The 24,089-nt window shown below is 43.9% G+C and overlaps 1 protein-coding gene across 7 annotated transcripts in view; it reads left to right on the top strand.

The window, feature by feature from the left end:
* Sema6d (semaphorin 6D) overlaps positions 1-24,089 on the top strand; it is a 566,953-nt gene that overhangs the window by 382,008 nt on the left and 160,856 nt on the right. For 6 of the 7 annotated variants that reach the window (XM_041678890.1, XM_041678884.1, XM_041678891.1 and 3 more), the window contains exon 4: positions 13,641-13,668. The gene's annotated coding sequence lies outside the window, so the exon portion shown is untranslated. Of the gene's footprint in view, positions 1-13,640; positions 13,669-13,730; positions 13,752-24,089 lie in introns of those variants that run through there. The other variant, XM_041678886.1, reaches the window with a different exon arrangement.

The following is a 24,089-nucleotide window of genomic DNA, read 5'->3' on the forward strand; positions in this document are numbered from 1 at the left end:
CTATCCACCTATTTAATCCCAGAAGCAACTGCGTGAAGCAAATGACTTTATAAGAGAAGAATTTCAACTTGGAAAATAAGGACATTCACTGGGGCTCTGCCTCAGCGTTGCTCTAACTGCCGGGCACTTAGAGGCTCTGAAAGGAGCCCTTCCGATTGATGGGGCTTTTAAAGGAGAGGCGATGACTTGGGTCAGGATTCTATCTATTCCAAACCAAAACCACTAGTGGCTCCCCGAGTCCTGCAGTCCTCCCTCCACCAATCCTATCAATATTCGGTTTCTCGGGGTTTAACATGAGCAATCCTTCCTAAAATCACAGTTGACAGTGACGTTTAAAATTCCTTAATTACAAAAATAGCATAAGAGCCTTTCTCAAAGGTTTCTATGCCATTCGTTATCTTTAAATATTTTGCGATGCTTCCTTTACTTCTCCCGCAAGCAGGCCTGGCAGGCATAGGAACTCAGAGACTCCTCTTACAGGACAAGAATCTGTACATTAATTTACCAGACACAGCAAGGATACAAGCGGAATCCCAGCGGTTTAGAGAGCAGAGCCTTGGTCCCTTGCTTATTTATATCCCAGGTGGCTCTGGGCAGACAAGGAGGTTAACCGGCTTGAGCCTTAACTTGCTGATCTTTCCAGGAAGAAGTGACCTTTGACCTACCTCCCAGATCAGCTGGGAAGATGAAATATGGTCATCCCTAGCAAAGGGCTTTGTCTGATGTGAAGGCATAGATAGATGCGAATGTGTAAAAGGTGGCCGTATTACCCAAATGCGTCCACAAGATTTTACTTCGGGATGGTGGAACCACCTTCAAGCCGAAACTATTTCGAAAACTGAGTTATGGGAACCGAGCTTCTGGATGCCCGCAGCTGGTGTGGAGTAACAGTACTCCAAATAATTGAGTGAACTTTCTCCGAAAACAAAACGCTATCCCTACAGAGCAGATGCTTTTGCAAGGCCCCAGTGCTTTGACTGTGGAACCCTAGGGAAAACTGTCTTGCTGTGATTTTGAAGCTAGAAACGTATTTCTATGCTGGATGAGACTTTCAAAAATGAAATTTGACCTTTTTTTCTTGCTTTCTTTCTTCTCCCTTGCCCCAATATCTGTTTGTTTGCATTCATTCTCTTCTCCCCAGGGTGTTTCCAGTAGCCAGGCAGGCTGCCAGCAGGGCGGGCTAGAATCTGTAGTGACATAGGGTCAGTGGGGTCTTGGTTTGAGTAGAAAGGGGATGGAGGCTTCGGCACTTCTGGGTGGTGTGTACATCTTTAGGAGGAAGGGGCTTTCTGAGGCTGGACGAGACTCGGGGAACAGAAAGGAGCTAAAAATAAACTAAGAAAGAGGATGTGATGGGGAAGACCAGGAGGCAGGCTCTCTGTGCTCTGCTATCTGTTGGCCTTTCAATGCAGATCCATCACCTCACTGCCACTTCTTTTATATATTTTATTTGATTTGATAATGTGATATAATTTCAATGCTATGTTCCCTTCTCTTTCCTGACTCCAGACCTTCTCATATACCCCTTTCAAATCCAGGGCCTCTTTTTCATTGTTATTACATGATGCATATATGTATATACATACAGAGTCCTAAATATAACCTGCTCAGTCTGTGGAATGTTACCTGCATGTTTGTTTTCAGGTCTGATCATTGGGTATCAGATAGCCAGTTGATGTGCTCATCTCCAAGGAAGACTATTTCTCCCTCTCTCAGTATCCTTTAGTTGCATGTAGTTCTTTGTGTAGGGTTGAGGCCTCTTGGGCTTTCCCCTATGCATTTTGACATTTCTACTCTTGTGGTCTTTGTTCAGCTTACATTTGGGCTGTCATGTTGGTGAGACGTTACGGTTGGAGTTTCTGACATTTCTAAGAGACACAATCTCACAGCAAATTCCCCATTCCCCTGGCTTTTCAATTTCTCCATCTCCTCTTTGGAGTGTATCCTGAGCCTTAAGTGTGAAGTATTTCGTAGTTGTACCCATTGGAACTGGGCTCCACAACTCTGCATTTTGATCGGCTGTGGGTTTCTGTAATGGTCTCTGTCTACTGCAAAGTGAAGTTTCCTTGATGAAGGATGAGGACAGCACTTTCCTGTAGGTATAAGGACAAATATTTAGAGTGTAGTAGGGATGATGCTGGTTTAGTAAAGTGGTGGTTGTAGGTTCTCCTCCAACATCCATGACTCCACTATTCCTGCGTAGTTGGCTAGGTCTGTAGTAGTAGGCACAATTTCCCTCATGTTGAGCAGGTCTTGCACCCACTTAGAGCACTGTTGATTACCACAAAAGTGTTTGTGCCCCTAATGTACCCATAGAGTTGCCCTGCCATGCTGGTCATCACTGTGGTTCATAAGCAACATGGTTGGGTAAGACTATTGGTTGCCTCCCTCCTTTTGGTACCATGACAGCTAGTCCTCAGGGAAGGGCATTCAGGTCAATTCTAGCTCAGGGACTCTGGGCTCTGCTTCTGAAGTACATGGTGTCTCCAGCAATAGGTGGTCTTTAACTCCTGGAAGAAGCCTTGTTAGTACAGATGAGAAAAGTTCAACAAAACTATGTATGTATATTTACACACCGAATTACGTGAGTTAGTTGTCTCTCTTTTTCAGGTAAGTAGTTAACAGTACTTTTGGCTTTTTTAGACATCCTTGTTATTTTACACTCCTCCCTTTCTTCTGTCTTTACCCCCTTCTCCCATCTCTATTGAGCCCTGCCCCCTTTCCCATTTCCCTCATCAGATCACTAGATCAGGTGCTATCCCCCTCCCTATTGCCTCCCAAGTGTCCCATACTGACAGTGGTTTCATTTTGCATCATATTGAGTAAGGTAACCTAGACCCAGAGAGGCAAATATCGTAAGTTCTCTCTCATTGGTGACCCCTAACTCCAAATCTTCAGCTATGACTACATAGCCTGGAGTAAATCACACCTCCACTTTTCTCAACCAAATACCCCACCTCTACAGCTCACTCTGTCTTTTGTCCCTGCCTGATGGAAGCACCAAATGAGTCCCACTGAAACAGTATCGTTCATTAAAAGTGCAAGAAAATCCAAACCTGAGCATACATTGCAGAGAAGCCAAGTCTTCTGCATTCTGTCTAGGTATGCAAGCCTGCAGCATGAAGAAGCTCTGAGGAAAGAAGTTTGTATTCTGGGCTCTGAGGCGTGGGGTTAAAAACCTTTTCTGAAGGCCAAGCTAATAAATATTTAGCTGTTGTGATCATCTAGTCTGTCAGGACTCTTCTGCTCTAGTCCTTGTAAAGTAAAAGTATCCTTGACAATGTGACTTTGACTATGTTCCAATAAAACTTTATTTACAAAACCAAAATCAAGTGGCGGCAAATTTTACAGACTACTGCTGGCACAATAAACATTGCTTTTGAAAAATGAGGCACTGCCATACTTAATGGTACCTAATTTTAATCCCTGCATTCAGGAAGCAGAGGCAGATAAATCTCTCTGAGTTATAGTCAAACCTGGTTTAAATAATTAGTTCCAGGCTATTCAAGGCTATAATGAGACCTTGTCTTAGAAACAATAACAAAACAAAAACAGAAAAAGCAACGTTCTATCTTTATAAATTACAAAAACACTGGAATCTCCTGTCACTTGGCAGATGAGCATGTCCAAGTGACTAGGCTCCAGTTAGGCTGGTAATATTGGTTTGCTAAGGACCAATCTGAAAAGAGCAGTTGGAGGTTGCATGTACGCATCCCCAGCTGTAAGAACCTGACCCTGGTAAAGACCAACTGCCCCCATCCCATTCACTCTGGGTCCCTGTAGTGGGAGTGAGTCTGCTCAGAGGACTCTTCACAGCATTCTCACTTCCCAATCAACCCCACAAAGCCTGTCCTCTCACTGTCTGTGACGTCCTTTTCCCTACTTTTACCCGCAGATGTGCCAGGAGTCCAAGTCCTTCCCAGTTCCCAGTGTCTCTTTCCACCTCACAGGTGAGGGATTGTACCAGCTAGTTTTATGGCAATGTACCTATGCTACTGTTATGTGAGAGGCGGGAACCTCAATTGAAAGAATACTTCCATAAGATCAGACTGCAGACAAGCCTAGAGAGTAGCTTCTTAATTGGTAACTGTGTAACTCTGTCTAAAGATAGAAGAAAAACTTCTGAAATAATTTGGAGTGTGGAAATCAGAGTTTAGATGGTACTAAGTCTTAGACATGACTAATATTTCCTAGAGAGAATGGAGTTGTATGACCTACAAATAGTAATAGCCAAAGAGAGTAGCAGCCAGTCAAGAATTCAAAGCATCAGGAGCTGGGGAGATGCCATTCCCAGTGCCTGAATAAAAAAGTCAGGCATGGTGGCACTGGCTGATAATCCCAGTGCGTAGGAGGTGAAGACAGGCAGATCCCTGGGTCTTGCTGACCAGCCAAGCTAGCCTAACCAGTGAAAGAGCCTGTCTGAAAGACAAGATGGATGAGTCCTGAGGAGGAATAACACCCGAGGTTGTCCTCTGGCCACCGCATGTGTGGACATCCCTACACATGTGTACACACACACACGCACGCACACACACACACATGCACACGCACACATGCACACACGCACATCTCACCTGGGGACATCTAACAATGTCTAGAGGCACTTTCGGGTGTTATAACTAAGGAAGCGTCTAATAGGTAGAGGCTAAGGATATTGTTAACACCCTCCAGTGCACAGGTCATGGCCCCTCAATAAAGAAGCTCTTGGCTTTAACTGCCAACAGCGCTGAGACTGAGACACTAATTAATGGTGCTGTGGCTCAGCAGTTTCTCTCACCATGAGTATAAGTCATGGGTGGACAGGACAGGCAAGTCGCACCAGAGTGCTGAGTGGACTAACTTCCCAAGGGTGCTGTTGAACAGTGGAGACCACTCTTCCACAAGGTGGCCCGGGATTGTGGTGACAGTAATGTGCACGTGTGTGGTGCACGCGCGTGGCGGATGCTCCACGGCTTCTGCCCTGGGGCTGTAGACAACACAGGCAAGAGTAGATCTCTCCACGAGGTGCTTTTCCAAGGGCACTGGGGAGAAAAAGGAGCAGCTGCTGACACTGAAGGACCTTTTGATCCTCCCCAAGCCCTGCCTCCTTGATGTGCGCCCTGCCTGGGCTCTGTCCAGAAGGCAGACCAAGCACTATCAATTGGCTTCTTTGCAGTTTCTTTGTTGAGTTTTAGTGTTATCTTCTTATATAATACCTTCTTCACACCTTCAATAAAATCTTCAGTATTTGACCTGCTCATGCCCCTTGCCATTTTCTTTATATTGCATTCATTTGATGAATTTCTCCTTTCGTCATTACAATGTACACCAGGGGGGACGAAAACAGACATGCAGCCTGAGGCACCTTCTCAAACAGAGACCGTGTCTGCTGGATTAAATATCAAGCTTGTCTAAGAATGATGACATTGGCCTATAACCCTAACACTTGTGAGACAGAGGCAGGATGATGGACCCAAGTCTGAGGCCATTCTGGTCTATCTGCTAAGTTTCTGATAAGACAGGACTATATAACAAGACCTTGTCTTTATAAACAAAAGACAAAAACAAACGAGGGAAAATACCAAGAAGGCCCAAGTAATCTTGCATGAAAATAAAAATGTCTAGGCTTTATTTGTAGAAGCCAGAATGCAGCAGTTGTGAAGACCCAAGCCAAGATAAGCATTTTGTTTATTAATTACTATGGGGCAACCAACTCCCCAGTGGTGTGACTTAAACACTACTAATTATTAGGTCGCATAGATTTGGGTCTTAATTTAGTTCACCTGGGTGGTTCTAGGTTGGGGTCTCTTGGGGGCTGAATTACGCTACAGAGCTTGCTTGATTCAAGGCACTGTGTTCAACCCTCAGCAGTAAAACTACCAAGTCTGAACTCCAAATACCTCGTAATTCAGCTGTATTCAGACGTAGAATGTCTGCAGATATTGTCAGATAAGACGAGGTCATACTGGTATAGGGCGGATGTTAATAAAATATAATTGTATGGGGGAGGTGGTGCATGGGGAGAAGACAGGTGTGGAAACAGGGGTGCTGTAACAACCTGTGAATGCCAAGACCCAGGGCTCCCACTGAGAAGGACAGTGAAGGCTCTACCCACAGCCCCGGAGGGAGCATGGCCTTGCAAACACCTTGAGTTTTGCCGCTGGAATTGCGAGAGAATAAATTTCTGCTTTTATAACCCAGCCTGGGTGGAGCATTTTGTACAGCAGCCCTACCTAGTGCATTGCAGGCTCTCTCAGGCAGCTGCAGTCAGATCTGGAGAGCTAGCTCTGTCTGATTCTGTTCCTGGTGTTGTAAAAAAAGAACTTTAAATTAGCTAATTCATAAATGATAGAAATATCTTTCCTTGAGCACCAGAGACAGCAGATTCTAAGATGAAGATGTCCGGTTAGAGCAGCGGTTCTCAACCTTCGGGACACAATCCCTTGGAGAGTCAAATGACCTTTTCACAGGAGTTGCATATCAGATATCCTGCATATAAGATATTTGCATTTTGATTCCTAACAGTAGCAAAATAACAGTTATGAAGTAGCAACAGAATAATTTCATAGTTGGGGTCACCACCACATGAGGAACTGTATTAAAGGGTCACAGCACTAGGAAGGTTGAGAACCGCTGACTTAGAGCCTTGCTTTTGCTTCAGAGATGGCATATTCTTACCACAACCCTATGTAGTAGAAGGGGGAGAAAAGTCTAAAGGTTTGACAGATGCCCTCAAATCCTTGTACAAAGACACAAGCCACATTCACGTGTCTGAGGACCTCATGGCGCTGTCATTTCCTATGGCCTACTCTCAATTCTCCTGCACTGGCACACTGGGGATAGAGTCTCAGCATGAATGCTAAAGAGACCCAAATGTCCATATTCCCAATATATCATTACAAGAGACTGCATAGGACTGTGGGTGCAGGAGAGCGCCTTCAAAAAACAGGTGTCTGCTCCAGGGTAGCAAGAACATCTGGACCCAGCCAAGCATTTAGGTCAGTATGTTGGACTGGCTTATCACCATATTTGTGAAAACTAAATAGAAACAGATTTCTTTTTATGTATCCTAAAATTATAGAAAAAAAGGAACAATTAAAAGCTACCAAGATGGTACAGAGAATCTAGGTAGCGGAAAATGTCGGAAGAGAAAAGAATAAAGACGGGTAGAGATGCCACAAATGTGTGGCTGGAGTGTGGCCTGCACAGGTGGTCACAGAAGTTGAGCCATGTTACAGGGATCAATATCTCCTGTCTCTGGCTCGCAGACTATCTGATGGCACCAGTAAGAGGGTGCCAGGTGAGGCTTTTGGCTGGGGGTGGTAGTGCATGGGCAGAGCCATGTGGGCAGCAACAAAGAGAGCTGACTACAGCAGCAAACCCTCAAGACCCCAGCATCTGGAGGTACTGAATGGTGACCCGCGGGAAAGGTGATGGGAGTGGAATTCAGGGCAAGCCATTACTTTCGGCTGTCAGAGGCATTCTGGCTGACACTATACAGCCGGGGCCTGCTGTCCAGCAATCACCAAACTGGCTATCATTTCTGAAATTAAGGTAATAGAATCTGTGCAGGGTAGAAGGAATATCCAATGTTTTCTAAGAATACATTAAAAATGAGTACCTGCAAAGAAAAATAATATTCCACAGAGAGGAGCTTGACAGAAAGGCAAATGTGGAAGATAGCTTCTCCTGGTGCTTCCAAATATCTCTGGAATGCCTCTTTTTTTCCACCGTTGGTCCTTCCACATTCCCGTTCATGGCATCCAACTCAACTTGGAGCAAGAAAACAGGTCTAAGGCTCATGTTTTCTCTGATTCAGACAGCACAGATTAATTGTCTGTCACCCGTCACTGTAGCTGTGGTCCGGTCGTTTTGCTCTGTTTGATTGTCCAGGCACGGGTTAGAGGCAGCCCCATTTTCCTCGGTGTTAATTTCTTCTGTGTTAAGTGTGGCCATTTTTGTCAATGATCATGGAGTGAATCTCTGTGATTAGACATTTAACTATATGGTAATTACAAACTAAATAGTGTTTACAACAAACCCTTGGTTAGGAGACAGAGTCTATGTCAAATTATAGCCTGGGAAAATTACATAAATAAAAATTTGCATCTAGAAGGGCCCTTCACAAAAATTATAAAAAGATTGTATAATTTTTGTTTCCATTGCATAGTAGCTCGGTGACTGTCAAATCAATTGAAACTGTGTCCATAACACATTCTTTCAAAAATAATTTTCTCATAACTGTGTGTGTGTGTGTCATTATGGAAAGCAGCATTGGCAATCACATTGTTTTTCTTCTGATTAGTGGGAAGCATCATAAAGAACGCAAAGCCCCAGAATGTTTTTTTTTTTTTCCTGAGGGAATGGGCAAAGCTGGTACCGATGAGGTCTAAAGCGATGGCCATTCCCCCTCCGCTCCTTCCCAAGCCCCAGAAGTTCCCTCACCTCTGAGAACTGTCTTGACTTTAATTCTGTCTGAATTTCCGAAAGCTTTCATTACTCTTTGTTCAACGACTGGTCAAGAGAAGAGCTGTCCCCTCAATCCAAATAGAAAATGGCATGAAATTTTCTAAAATGAGGAATTTTAGCTTACGTTCTTAGATTTGGACAATTGTCTAGGAAGAATTTAATATTTTTTTTTAATAACCAGAAGAAAAGCTGTAAATATCATGGTCTCTCTTCTTTAAGGAAAAAAAAAAAGAGGCAAAAAGCTCAGGGTGAAACAGCACTGCTGTTGACTATGCCTGAGGGAACGTCATTCATCAACAACGACAACATAATTCCCATCTCCCGCTTAGCAGCCTGGGTGTCACTGAGGCTTACAAACTCTGGAGGATGCTATTCATTTGTCTTTAAAGCACACGCTAGTGTAGAACTTGTTTTGCCCAGTTTTACTAGATATGAATGCATTCCTTGATTTGAGAGCACGAGCTATAGCTTTTGCTTGGTCCCCATGTCCCCCCCTCCAGTGTTCTCATTTGTTCATAAAGCCTAGTTCTTAATCTGAAAATATTCCCCCTTTCTGAAATTAGCAGTTCCATTACGGTAGCAACTGAGTACCTGCTCCTCTCCATAGCTGCACAGCCAATAGGCGGCCCATAACAACCGGGGCATCCTGGAGAGGACTCAGGAGGTACTTGTTCACTGTTGCCCTGACATGGAATTTATCGGGTACCCATCAAATATTCGCATTATTCGCCATCCAGCATTTCACAATATAAAATCCCACAGCACGAGGTAGATATTTGATATTTATTACATAAGTAAGAAGGCTTGCTTCCAAGACACCCCCCCACACACACCTTGTCTAAGTGGGGAGAGGCAGGTTTAAACACAGGTCACGCTAATACAGTTTGATGAGGATTCTGGAATGGGCAGGAAGAACTAGGCTGAAGCACAAATAAGGAAATAACTGTGTCTGCAGAAATTGAGCACAGCCCCACAGAAGTGGTGTGACATGAGGTTTTAAAGAATGAACAGGTGTTTATCAGCTGAAAAGGAGACTGAAAGAAATATACCCAAGGTCATGTGTAGGCTTGTATGTAAGGGATACAGGCACCGCCAGCCAGGTGATGGCCTGGAGACCTGTGCTTCTGGGAACTGTTCAGTGTGACTGGGATCCAGCGGACGTCGGTTGAAAGCAGCTGAGGAACACCTGAGAACAGCGGTTGCCAGGTGCTAACAGATGAAGAGGGGAGAAATAGATGGTCTGGGGAAGCTGGGTGGTGAGGCTTCCCTGCAGAAGACCACGTCCACTCTGGTACATATCTCCAGAGAAAAGAGAACGTGGAAGAAAGCTACAGCGGTGTCCCAAAGATTAATGCAGAGAAGAGTGTTGCTCAGGGCCTGAGATGGGTAACTTGTCAGTTTGATTGGACTGGGGAATGGCTAGATTAGGAAAGCGGGTCTCTCGGTGGGCTTTAAGAACTTTTCTAAAGACCGTGAGATCTGGAGGTCTCTGACCTCACCCAGAACGGATGGATAGACCGTAGAGAGGTGCTAGAGCTGCATGGTCTCTATGGAAGAGGGAGTTGCTGAAGCAAATCCTTGGGGACAGTGGTATACCTTGCCCTGGTCTGCCTTTGCTAACTGCCCCCACTCTGTTTACTGCCCAGCAGAATGTGTGTGAGCCTGGCTGTCATTTCTCCCCACCACAGATCTTGGTTGTTTAAGAATGTTCCCTCCTCTCCTGGCTAGGCCTCTGGATAAACAACAGCCACCGAAGTCACCACCCCCACGCTGAGTCAGTGGCTTCCCTGTTCACTTCCTTGTGTCCACGTGCACCTAAGAGCGGGGCAGGACAGGGGAGGAGAGGTAGGAAGGGAGATGAAGGATCTCACTAAATATCTTGTGCATTGAAGCATAAGCAAATGCAGGCAATCGGTGTGCGGAGCAAATGTATTTATTAGGGAACCGTGGAAAGGAACTGCCAAGAGCAGGAGAAAACCTCTGCTGCACCCTGCCCAAGGGCTCTCATTTATCTCAGGGTGGAAGGAGGATGGCGACTGACGTCATCTTTAGTAGGATTGGTCCTTTGTGAGCACAACTCGGGTGGAGCCAGTGAGCAGTCTACAGGTCCTACACAGGCTCCCCTGGCCCAGTTGGGTCATTCATCCATTCAGGGGAAAGGTGATGTGTTCTACATGACAGGCTCTTGCCCTCACTGCCTAAGGGACCTAACTCCTCTCACCACAGTGCAATGAGACCTCAAGCCCTTGCTCCCTTAGGTTGCCTGCCACACCTGGTTGCAGCCACAGAGCAGTAATTAACACAGTGACCGAGTAATTGTGGCCACACAACAGAACACACAGGGACAGTGCCGCGTTTGATTTAGTTCCTTCCTGTGTCTTAGCATGAAATCTTTCCATTTCAGTGAAATAATGGTGGCACGAACACGGTAATTTTTCATATGTTTTTATGTATGCCTTCCATTAAAAGTTGGCATCAGTAGACAGTCCCTAATTTTAGCTTAATCACGATCTCCTAGTAAATACTTAGTAAGTCCAAAGTTAGCATTTGCAAACGAAGAAAGGGAGACTGATATAGAGAGTAATGGTGTGTTCATTATCTTTTGTGCAAACTGTATGTGTGCTGGAAAAGAATGTTTCCTAATGCCAGGATTGGTGGCATGTATTTGGACGTTTCGATGATTTTTTTCTAACAGTATCACTTGTAAACTGGAGGTTGGAAGGCTTGTGCTGAACCAAGCAACACAATAGTTTGTGAACTGGTGGAGAATTAGAGCCAGCAGAAGGGTGCCATGTGTCCACTTCACAATTTTGGTTCTTAGGCAAATTCCGACAGTGCATGATTGATTATGATTAATTGTATTTACTTCATAGCTCTTTGTGGATATTTCTATCTAAACCAGAAGGGAGAAGGTGTCGGCAGACACCTGGGATTTATTCAAGCTTATGGCTAAACTATTTCATTAATCGTTTAGATTTCCCCATCCCATTTTTTACCTCTTTAATCGAAAGAGTCTTCAAAAAGAGTAGGATGCTTTTTCCTAAGCCATGAATTTCAAGAGTTCCATGGATTACATAGAATTAAAATATGAATGGACACCACGTTAATTAGGCTCCATCATCTAGACTTTCGGTAATTTGTATATATGTTGATTAAGCACAACAGAGCTTACGGTAGGTCAGATATCTGGAAATCACAAAGAGAGGGCAGGGATCTGTAAGTAGTAAAGGGACTGTGTTTACTGAATACCACTTCCTTCAAGTACATTTACTGAGTATATTCTCTTCCGTGGGAAAGTAGCATGTACTTACCTCCTGAGACAGGATCTCATCATATAGCCCAAGATGGCCCATAACTTGCTATGTAGTCACACTGGCTTCAGATTAGTAACCCTGCTTTCTCAGCCTCCCATGCATTGGGGTTACAGGTGTGCTCCAATGCACCCACCTGGACTATCCACTTCAAACCCTTCCTACCCAACGCTTGACACTAAGCTTCCGTGCTATAACATTTCACACGCAGCAGTTAGGGCTTCTCAACTTGTGGTCTCCAGATTCCAGTTCCGTAGAACACACTGGAAATGCCCCTGCCTGGTTTAGTGCAGCTGGACTGGCCCAGGAATCTGCATTTTCACAAGGACCCCAATCAATGTTCACACACATTGAAATTGAAACATTACTCTCTCTAAAACCTTCCCCTTTGTGCCAGGAGCAGAGTACTTGTAGATACCAAACACCGAATAGCAAAGTGGGCGAGAGACAAGGTTAGTGTAGCAACAGCTGACACTGTTGGCCTTCAAGAAGGTTTTTTTCTGTTGATTCCAGCCAGAGGCAGGGGATTAACGGATGCTTTCTTCTGCCCCTTGTCTTTTCTGAAAGGCAAATTTTCTATTTAGACAAATTTCTTTTTGAAAGTAGTCTCAAAGCCGATGTGTGTGATGTTGGCAGAGCAGAGGGGCACAGGAAGGGGAGCCGTCCATAAGGCGACATATTTGACATAAAGACTTTTAAATTAAATGGGGTATGAAGTTTGGAAAATTTCAGTGTAAACTGAATTTAGAGATCATAGCCTGAGCACATTTCCAGCTAAGGCAGAGTCTTAGACAGGACAGCACTATAATTTATTACGAGGCCATTTGATTGGAAATAAATGAAAGGATTTTAACATACTTTCAGACTGTGTTTTCCTCTGCTTTTGAAGTCCATTGAATTCTTAATGTTGATTTTCTACTTTTTTGTTTTTTAAATCCAGTCCACTAAGGTCTACAAAGCTGTTTCTGCCCGAGGCTAACCCTGTTCTAGGTGAGCTAATCAATCAATTCCCACCCATTAGGAAAGAGCACTCAAATAAAAAGAACCCTTACCTTTTGATGGATTTCTTAGCTGTTTGCTCAACACACATCTTTTCTAATTGGCACAATACCAGAGAGAGAGAGAGAGAGAGAGAGAGAGAGAGAGAGAGAGAGAGAGACCATCTTAGGTTTTAGGAAGGGAAAGGTGTCCGAGAGCCGTGCAGCATTGGGGGGTCGAGCAAGCACAGGCTCCTACGGCTGTGATGGAATTGTTTTTAATTAAATCTTCCCAGCCCAAGTTTAAACACACACATATTTAGGATGTAAAAGAAAAGCTTCCAAAAAGCAAACTGGGGAGAGGACATGATGTTTGGCTGAACTGAGCATCGAGCTTTGGCACCCAACTATTCAAAAACTCTTCTTTCTGCTTTTTCAGACTTAGGCCAACAGAATGGTGCAAGTCACACAGATCATGACCCGTCTGAGTTTGTTCTGCTGTCATGTGACCAATGTAGCCTGACTGCTAACCTAGACAACTGTATAGAGAAGGAGATGCCACATTTCATGAACAGGGTCTTACCACAAAGGAATTGTTCTCTCTGACCTGTGAGGAATGACAGGATGTCTAAGACACAGTTGACAGGCAACCTCCAAGTTGTCAAAGGTTTTTGTTTTGCCTCAAAATGCTGTTCCACATCTCCAGAGCCTAGATGCAATGAGATTTGCTTAGTCTCTTGGTGCATGGCTCCCCCTCACCCCAAACGTATCCCTAACCAACGGTTAAATTAAGTAGAATAAGTCATTTTGCTAAACTATTGGAGAAACTATTTGTTTAATTCAGTTCTGTGGTTTCAAAGGTCAGAAGCAACAAAAACACTAATGCATTTGTCTTTTCTTTTAGGTTTTGCCAAGACAGAATAATCTCCAAGGTAGGAGACAGTATACTATTCTCCGATTTGTTGGTTAACTGCAGAATGATGTAGTTGTCTTTGGATGCGAGTTTCTTTCTGTGGTGAGTGTGATACTCAAATGGTAGTCACAAGTGGGTGTCGGTTCTGCTGTTGATGATGGTGATTAGAATATCCTACACATATAATCTGGCTGGATCAGGCCAGAAGAGAGAGAAAGGGGCAGAGGAAAGAAGTCAGGAAGGGAGGACGAGGGAGGTTTTCTTGCTTGATTAGCTCCTTTATGAGATAGCAGACTGTTTGTCTCTGATAGTCAAAGACAGAAGACAGCTTCTTTGTGAGCCCATGAGGCAGGGCCCCACACCTCCACTGAAGCCTATTTTGGAAGAATTAAAGAAGAAGAAGCCCCTCCACATAGCCTGACTCCTCAGCGGCATGTGGCCTCCTGTCCCACTCTGCGGGACCGCGTTAGCCAAGTTGTTTAACTCCCAGAAGTCTCCATAAGAACATGCTCTTGCGGATGTACTAATTATATTATAGCACACAATAGGAGCCCCTTTTGATTCCGTTAGAGGCCTGGGTGTAGAGGATGTGCACCATCTGGTTTGTGAAGGCAGGAATCGGTTTTTTCAAAAGGGCACACATCCAAGTTCTGTTGAATGCTCGTCAGAAGGAAGAAGTGTAAGCAACTCTGTTCATAATGAGATCGGTGCTGAAGCTAATAAGATGGGGTGTGTTTCCAGGACTCGGCATTTCTCTGAAGCTACGTGTGCTTGTGGTACATTTGGCCCCCTTGTCTTATGTGGAGGCTGGGCTTCCAATTGAAGTAGTTAAAGCTCTCCATGTGTTAATTGGAAAATTGAGGCATCTTTGCCGTAGAGCATCTGGCTTCCTAGGTATTAATTATGGCTCCGTCTACACATAGAGACTAGTATTTTTAACATCTTCTATTATTCACCATGTTACTTTTAGAAATTGTTAAGTTTTCAGATCACAGGGGGGAAAAGAGGAAGTTAAGCTTTACTAGATACTGGTGCTATTTAAAGGTATCTTTTATGCTAGGTATGGTAGCACCTGCTTAGACTCATGTCATTTTTTTTTTAATTTTAACCACTTTTGTATTCTTTGAAATGTCATGCAGTATATTTTCTCATAGCCTTCCCCATCCCCCAACTCCTCTCAAGCCCTTCCTACCCATCCTTCTCTCCCTTTAAAAACAAAATTTTAAAAAGGAAGAATGAAAAAAGTCACATACACACACACAATAGCAACACCAACAACAAAAATTTGAAGTGTCAAACTTGAGCTGGCCAGCTACTTTTGGCCATGGCCGGCCAGCCCTAGAGTGGGATGGATACACCCAGGGTCACTGCACTGGAGAAAACTGATTTTTTATTCCTAGCAGGTATTGTTTGTGAATAGCTTCTCAGGTGGGGGTGGGACTCTGTTCCCCCATCCCCTTCTTCATGCTGGGACTCTGTCTGTCTTGAGCTTGTATAGGCCATGTGCATGCTGTCACAGCCTCTCTGAGTTCACATGTATATCAGCTCTGTTCTGTCTAGAAAATATTGTTTCTTTAAAATCTTTCATCATCTCTGTTTCCACCCCATCTTTTGCATAGATCCCAGAACTTGGAAGCTAGGCCTTAATCTGGGCTGCACAGCAAGGCCTAATCAAAGATACAGATAAATAGTAAAAAGTCTCTTAGAGGCAGTCAGAGTTTCTAGCAATAAATAGCAATAAAACAGGAAGAAAATGGTAGGCTTCCTATTGCTAAACTTCACTGAATACTTTTTTTTAAAAAAAAAAAAGGTTTTTATTGAAATAATAATTGGGGCCTAGAATGCAGCCATTTCCCTAAACAGGGCTGCTAGGTAGTCACATGACCGCCTTCCAAGGACTAACTCCTTGGCTTCCTATAGATATTTTAAAATCTTTGGCAGCAGCCAACAGGACTAGGAAGCTATGAAGTCCCCTCAGTAACTAGAGGCTGCTTCTGTGTGTATCCCACAAGGGCAGCTCACACTGATGAAGGAAGCCCAGACACACGGCACACAGTCTCATCGAATGCGATTACAGCAGTCACTATCAATCCAATTAAACAGGGTAAGCGGCTCTGGGGAACCGGAATCAGCACTGGCCTTCTGACTAACTCTAGGATTTGAGATGAGGATATGAGTGTGGTGTCTAAGAATTTTCATGGTTTGATACTGTTGCTCATGAAAATAGATAATACTGAGAAAGTAGGTGAGTGAGAAGAGATCAATAATTGCAGACTTTTAAGTTTTGCACTTAATGATCAACTTCTCGGGCCTAAACAGTGGGCCTGTGTGCTGTTGAGCACCCTCCCTCTGGTCTCCCCTTCTGCCGGCTCTCCTTGCAGCCTCGGTGATGTTTCTAAACGTGCTTTCCATTCTCTGCATTCTAAGTTCTGCTTCTCTGAGTGTTTCTGAAGAGTGCCTGGGGTTCCTGAAGGCTGCTCCGCTGTGTTTATTTGACCCTCTGTTGTTGTGGCAGATACCTGAGAGAGAGAGACAACTTAAGAAAAAGAAAAGGTCATTTCAGTCTCAGGGTTTTAGATCATCAGAGCATGGCAGCTCACATCAAGGTGCCCAGGAGAGAGAGAGAGAGAGAGAGAGAGAGAGAGAGAGAGAGATTCTCCTTTTCCCACATTATTCATCCTGAGCTCTCAGCCTCTTAGACAGTCCTCCCAAGAAATCCTGTAGTTTTTGCACTGAATTGTGCTTTAAATGACGCCTGGCTCTGTCTCTGTCTCATCGAGTTGACAACTGAAGTTAGTCATCATAGCTAAGTTGCTTTTATCTTTTCTGTTTCTTCTAACTTTTTTAAAGAAAGACTTGTTTTTATTATCTCTCTCTCTCTCTCTCTCTCTCTCTCTCTCTCTCTCTCTGTGTGTGTGTGTGTGTGTATGTGTGTGTGTGTGTGTGTGTGTGTGTGTGCCTGTGGATGCCCAAGGAGGCCAGAAGAGGGTGTTGAATCGACTGGCGATGGAGTGACAGGTGGTCGTGAGTCACCTGACGAGGGTGCTAGAAATCCAACTCCCAGCCCCGCAAGAACAGTGGTACTATTAACCATGGAACCAATTCTCCAGCCCTCTCTTGACTAGACAAGTACTCTACCAATTAACTCCATCCTTAGCCCAGCTTTCCCAAAAACATGATGTGTGTCCTGATACTGTGGTAACATCTAAGACTATAATCCCGACCCTGGAAGTTGGAGGGGGAAGAAGAACCTCAGTGAAAGGTACATTAAAGAGGAAAGAGAGAAACCTCGATGAAAACGAAGATTGAGTTTCTTATCTATCTAATAGGATAAGGATCAGAGCAAGCTATTTTTGCTTTAAAGAGAGAGGGGGCATTGCCCACACCTCTGTAGTTATCAACTTCATGTGCGGGAGGTTTAATTTCAGTTGCTGCTGCAGAATGTAATTCCTAGAAGGAGTCTGGAATCTATCCGGTCAGATAATCCTATGCAAAAATAGAGCCTCGAAAGTCTGCAGCTTCTTCTTAGAGGCAGAACCTGCCTTCTCCTCCATTAAAGAACTAAGCAGAGATAGGGTAATACCTCCAGTTAAAAGAAAGGAAGATGATTGCCAAGGGGACACTGGCACTTGGCACAGGATGAGACTGAATGCACTATTGAATATTTGGAATTCTGTTAATACGCAACGTACACTTTACAATGTGTTTGGTTTATCTCCAGTTCAGAGGGTGTGGCCTTCACTTCTTTTCTAAAAATTTAATTTTAGAAAGAACTAGGTAGATCTGATGGTAGGGCCTTTAACATGCTGTAAGATAATACTGGCTGTAGGAACAGCTTGAATATTTGCCTAGCATTGCCAAGGCCCTGTGTTTGATCTTCAGTGAAGGATAGATATTTTACTACTGTATAATGTTACCCTAACATTGAGTAAGTAAATAAACAGGACAGAAATACATTGTTTCTGAAGGTCAGCAGTAGAGTTGCAGTGCTCGGCAGCCTTAGGGAGCAAATCAAGTGTCCTTGGGAACCTGGTGCCTGATGGAACTGGGCAGAAGACTCTCCACAGTCCCGCACCAAGAAGGCTGTTAACAGCAGCTCAATTCCTCATAGGCTAATCAGTTCCACACAGGCTACTCAAGTGTCTTCAGAACGTGGCATTCACGCTCTTGGCCAGTGTTGGCTTGTTGGCAGCTAATCCTCATCATGGCATTATCTGGAGCCAGCTAAAACTTATCTCGTTATTCTGGAGGAAATTTCATTTATGTAGCAAATGCTCAGGACCCAGTCAGCTTGGAGAAACAATAAACTATAACCACAGGGGGTACCTGGGAGAAGAGGACAGGATGCCCTCTACAGATTGAGAAGATGATGATCCAAGTGAAGGAAAGGAGAATTAAAATTGAGGCTATCCATGTGTCAGGAGACGTCTTTTTCTAGAGGTGGCTGCCCTGAGAAGCCAGAAACTCCCAAGAACTTTCAAGCATCTTTGTCACGTCCTGGAACAAAGTCCAAATGTCTCCCTTCTTACTCCATGATGCCATAGTCCCTTTTATGGCATAGGTGCCATCATTTCTACTAGATTGTATTTGTCACAAAGCCTAAGCCTGGCATGATGCAAGAGGAATAGAAGCCTTGCAAGCTGGCTACACATACACCATGAATTTTCTTCCTGTGTTTTCAGATGTTTCAAGGAAATCGGGCATCCTCCCGAATAAGCTTTATAAACAATAAGAAATGTGAATTTTCGGTTAGATGATAGCACACTATCCAGTTTCATTGCTGTCCTCTTGCATTTACTCTTGAGTGTGTGAGCTGTGGAAAGGAAAGCTCGCTCAGGGTCCTTCACTGGAATTCTCAGACTTAGCTGTGCCCCACTCCAGCTTCTCAAGGCATCCCTGATGATGAGCCACGGGCCTGACCTCTGGCATTCAGCCAAGTTTTGCCAGGACCCAATGTTCAAGACAGAGCGATGATGTCTACTGTGCCTTCTGGCACTGAGACACGATTCTAATAAAGCACAAAGTTGTGCCATACTTTTAAAATGTGGTGTTCTTGATACTTTCAAAGGGGAGGTGACTCAGTCAGTAAAATGCTATCTACGCATGAGGACATGAGTTCACACTCCCAATCCCCTTGTAAAGCCCTGTGCATTACTGCGTACTGTACTGAGGGACAGAGATGGGCAGATGTTAGAGTCTCATTGGCCAACAAATCTAGTTAACCAGTAAGTTTCAGTTTCAGTAAGAGGTCCTGACTCAAATAAATAAATAAATAAATAAATAAATAAATAAATAAATAAGGACAGTGAAAGGATTGAGGAAAGACACCCCAATGTCCCCAGTGCCATCCTCTGGTCTTTGGTTTGTTTGTTTTTTTGTTTGTTTGTTTACTCCATGGGCAAATATGTGTACATGCACATAAGCGGAGATGGGGGCGGGGAGGGGCAGAAGGGGTAGGAAGGGAGATGAAAGATCTCACTAAATATCTTGTGCTACCCTTGAAGTCAAGACACTGAGAAAAGTTCATTTATAGAGAGAAAAGGCATATACATCCCTGCCGTGTCCTATTTTCTGTAATCCCATATTTCAACAGTCAATCAAGGTCTAAAATTACGGGATAGAAAAATTCCAGGAATGAGTCAGTCATAGCAGTATACTGCCCTGTTCTAAGTAGCATGATGACCCCTTCTGCTGGCTTGCTCAGAATCAAACAGGATGTGAATCGCTCCTTTGTCCGGTGGATGTCCAGCCCATTGTATCCACCTTGTGCACATGTTAATCAGTTAATCATGTTAATCAGTCAGCAGCCTGCTTGGCTTTTAGATCAGCAGTTGATTTACTGTGGTGCTTATCTTCAAGTAAGACTTCTTCAGAATAGCCCCAAGCACAAGAGTCGGGGCTGCTGGGAATTCCTGGACAACAGAAGAACCTGTGAAGTGCGTCTTTTAAGAAAGAAAAAGGGGAGGGGAAATATTCTCGGTTTTATAAGGAAACCAAAGCAATTGCATAATGAAGTATCTAAGATCTAAAATATTATTGTTGGTCTCTTACAGTGCCTAATTTATCAAGTAAGTTTTTTGTCAAAAGTTTATACATATAGAAAAAACATAGCACAAAGAGTAGGTACAATTTTAAATGTCACATTCCTCTGGGATTCCTGGAGTGTTTCCTCTGAGGACAAATGGATCCTACTGGGTGTTAAATGGTACCTAATCCCCCCCCGCCACACACACACACACACACACTCAGTCACCAAAAACCCATAATGGTGTCTACAGCATGGTACTTCAGAACTGACCATATGGGCAGGCCACAGGTCATGCAACAAATGAGCAATTTTAGACACTTCCTACTCTCTTCACCTTAGGAAAACTGAGGCCTCTTAAGTTATTGTGTGTGACAAGGCAAGAAGTCAAGCTAGCAGCAGCAAGGACTGGGATGGCACAGCACTTGAGTGTCTACTTACCTGCTCACCCCACTTTGAGGTTGGTAGCCGCTTCCAAAATAATTGACTTGGAGGCTTGCTATTTCTTATAAATGCTCGGCCAATAGCTCAGGCTTCTTGCTAGCTAGCTCTTATCCTTAAGTTAGCCCATATTTCTATCTATGCTTTGCCACATGGTTATGGCATATTACCTCAATTTTACAGGTTCTGCTTGCTCAGCAGCTAGCTGGTGACTCCTGACTCTGCCCTTCTCCTTCCCATCATCCTTAGCTTGGTTGACCCACCTATAGTTCCTGCCTGGCTACTGGCCAATCAACATTGTATTAAACCAATTCCAGTGAGAAATCTTTACAGCGTACAAAAGGATTATCCCACAGCATTCCTTTATAGTTAAAAGAAACATCTACTTATCTTTTATTTCAAACAAACAAACATGTAGTTTGTTTGGAATGGAGTGCCTCTTCATTAGAGAAAAAGTACTTAGGTTCTCAGGAAAATATTTTCACTGAAGAAGACATGCTTAGTAGGATGTCAGTTCCATTCAGGGTGTCTTGCAGACAAACGACGCTGTACTTACGACCAGCTTTCTTGTGGATGTAGGGCATAGGGAGAGGCGCACGTTGACAACACACTCTTTGACCTGCTCAGGGTCCATGAAGGTCTGGACGGAGGGCATTAGTGTTTGAATGTTCCACAGACAGGCAGAGGTCTAGGGTGATGCCAAGCACATGCAGGGTTTCTGCCAAACATTTCTCTGGCTGATGTTTCTCTGGTTTTTGTTTTGTTTCTCCATTGTATTCTCTTTCAGGGCTCCTTGCACAATTATAATTTGGCCTCAAAGAATTTAGGATATTCTCTACCCTCAAGACTATTTAGAACTTCTCTGGTTTGCATGTAAACCAAGCCGGGAAGGCTCGTTTGTGTGCCAAGTGGGAGAAGACTTGGATTCGCTGCCATTTCCTTAAAGGAACTTTGCAGTAGTCTTACTCAGATGACTTAGTCTGTAGTCCACAAGTTACTGATTCATGAACTGGCTTCCTCATGCTTGGTCATTAGCCATTGTCTTTCCTAGATAATAGGTAACCCTTTAGAGAAGATCGGGACTCATTCCTGAGCTGGGGGTTGTTTTCCCGGCAGAGAGAAATGTTCGTATGTAGACCAAGGTGATCAAATGAATTTCCTTGGTCCCTTCTCTGATGAACAGGGTAAACAATCCTCAATACCAGATTCAGGAGATCTCCATTCAGGTTGCAACGTCACTGACTATTACCAGGAAAGAGGGTGGGGTGGCATGTGTTTTAGTCTTCTCTTTTATTTCTTTCATAATTTATTTCAAAACAGCAGGTTGTCAAGAACTCACAAGCATCAAACAAACCTCTCATGTTTGGGCATGAACATACATGTTATTATTTCCAATGAGTGGGTATTACTTACAAATCACTAAAGTCCCTTAATACAAAGTCTCTCTGTGGGTACATTCAAGAAGACTTAGTGCCCGTGTCCCTCTTTCTGGTATCTCAGCACCCTTGTCTTTCTGCTACAATCAAATGAACTGTGTACACAGTCTGAGCCTTCCCCTTGAGTTCCATTGGACTCTCTAAGAATCTCCTCTAAGGGAAAGCCACGCTTCATATGAAAGTCATCAGAGAATACATTTACTCTTCTCTTACTAAGAGAACCTATGCTTTTGCTTGTAGTAATAGGAGCAGCGGGGCTGTGTCCCCAGCACCCCGGCTGCCTGGCTAGCTTATGCCTCGAAATAACAACACACAAATTGTATTTATTTAAACACTGCTTGGCCCATTATATCTATCCTCTTCTCTGCTAACTCTTGCACCTGGACTAGCCCATTTCTAATAATCTGTGTAGCATCAGTCTTACCGGGAAAGATTCTAGCCTATGTCCATCCTGGGTTGGAGCTTCATTGCGTGTGCCTCAGAGAGCAGAGTTCTCACGTCCGCCCGGGAGAGGGGAGCATGGCGTCTCTCTGCGCTCACTTCCTCTTCCTCCAAGCATTCTGTTCTGTTTACTCCTCTTACCTATGTTTTAACCTATCAGGGCCAAGCAGTTTCTTTATTGCTTAACCAATGAAATCAACAGATTGATATATGACACTTCCACATCATTTGCTTGTCTATAAACATGTATTTTATTTGTGTTTATACTTTTTTAAATGGGCATATAGTTAAGAATTTTTTCTGTTCTTCATATATTCTTCAAGCTCACATCAACCTTCAATGCAGTGTTATTAAAATAATACTCTGAATTTTCATTGACTGTTAGGCCTAGCTTCCCAAATCATGCCAGACAGAATCATGTAACACATAGATTGCCGAGAGCCACAAGGTTTGTGACCACACCCATATGTCTACACATGCCTTCATAGTCCATCCCCCTGTAGCTTCAAAAAAAAGTGAAATGTTTTGAAAAATAAAATAAGAAGGTTAATAAGAAGGGAAGCAGGCATATACAAAGACCCTATACTCTGAGCCTACACCATGAGCCTACACCATGAGCATATAGCATGTGTGTACGTCACGCTTCAGCACTACTAAGCCAAACACCTTGAAGCTGGGAAGATGACTCCATGGGTAAGAGTTCTTGCTGTGCAAAAGCACACAACAGCCAAGCTTGGCCAAGTACACTTATAACCCCCATAATGGGTCAGAGAAGAGGTGGGAAGGTCTCTCTCATTGGTCAGTCATCCTACCTGGAAGAGTGGGCTTCAGATTCAGTGAAAAACCCTGCCTCAAGGAGCAAAGGCAAAAGGCAATAAAGGGAAGCCATCCAGGTACTTACTCCTCTAGCGCCTGCATATCTGCATGCATGCAGGTATGAGTACCTCCCTGTATGGATGCACATACACCACACACACACATGCGTGCACACACACATACACAGACACAGGCACATATTTAAAAGACAAGACAAACAATCAAAAGACAGAGTTCACCAGTGACCGTTGCCATCATGCTCCTGTGTATTCATAGCTAGGCACAAAGTAAAAATTTGATTCACGAATTCACCAGTTAAAAGAGAGAAAGCAGAACCTCTTTAGAGGCATTTCCCCAGCTCCTTCCAGCTTGGTTAACTTAAGCTGCCTCTCTGTGGAGCATCCCCCTTAGACATTTAAAAGAACTTTTGCAGATCTTAATTGACACCAAAGGAGTTCTTTGAACTTTACTGCCTGCTTCTAAAATTTATTTAAAATGTAAGACTTTCTGCACTAAGCAGCAACTATATGTGATATGCAAATTCTAGGATGGTCTAAATCTAAATACCTGTAGTCCAATTAACCCAGAGTCACCCGTTTCTTCCTTATCCTGAAAACATGACTAGTGCTGGGGGAAGAGCCATTCCTGTAGCATCGTCTTAGGAGATGGGAATGATTGATGACCAAGACACAGGCTGCTCCCTTGTGCTTGGAAGAGGTCTGTGAGGCAGGCCTGTGGAAGTCAGCAGGAGCTGCCTTTCTGCTTTTGTAGCTAAAGGGCCAAACACTGGTGTCTTGATCTTGAGAAAGTAAGTTTGTGTTCTACTCAGTCTCAGACATTTTCTTTAAGTAAAGCAGCAGAAAAGACAAACAGCTTAACCATCCCTTGCTCATGCAGGGCCCCAAGCTCCAGACTGCTTCCCTTCCAGTTCCTTCTGGAAATTCCCAGATGACGTCATGGACTCAGAGTCAACCTTCAAAACACTAGCATAACGTTCCCCAAGGCTCTCAGGAGCAGCAGTCTAGCTCACTGCCCTGGTGCTGTGCCGACCCCACTGCCCCTTGCCACACCTACCAGGCACTGATAAACTATCTGCCAAGTCCAGCGAGGCTCCATATTTTACATGTCCATATGTTATCTCATAGTGTATTCTTTGAAGAAATTGAAGTTTTGGTAGCCTTCAATAGAAGAAAAATAACTGAGATTTGAAGAAGAATCCCAAAGAAATACTTCTTGCCTGGAAATGGGATTCAATTGGTAGAATGCTTGTCTAGCATGTAT

This window comes from Microtus oregoni, unplaced genomic scaffold (assembly GCF_018167655.1).
Source record: "Microtus oregoni isolate MIOR12 unplaced genomic scaffold, Mior012 000031F_ref0000149, whole genome shotgun sequence".
Classification (NCBI taxonomy): Eukaryota; Metazoa; Chordata; class Mammalia; order Rodentia; family Cricetidae; genus Microtus; species Microtus oregoni.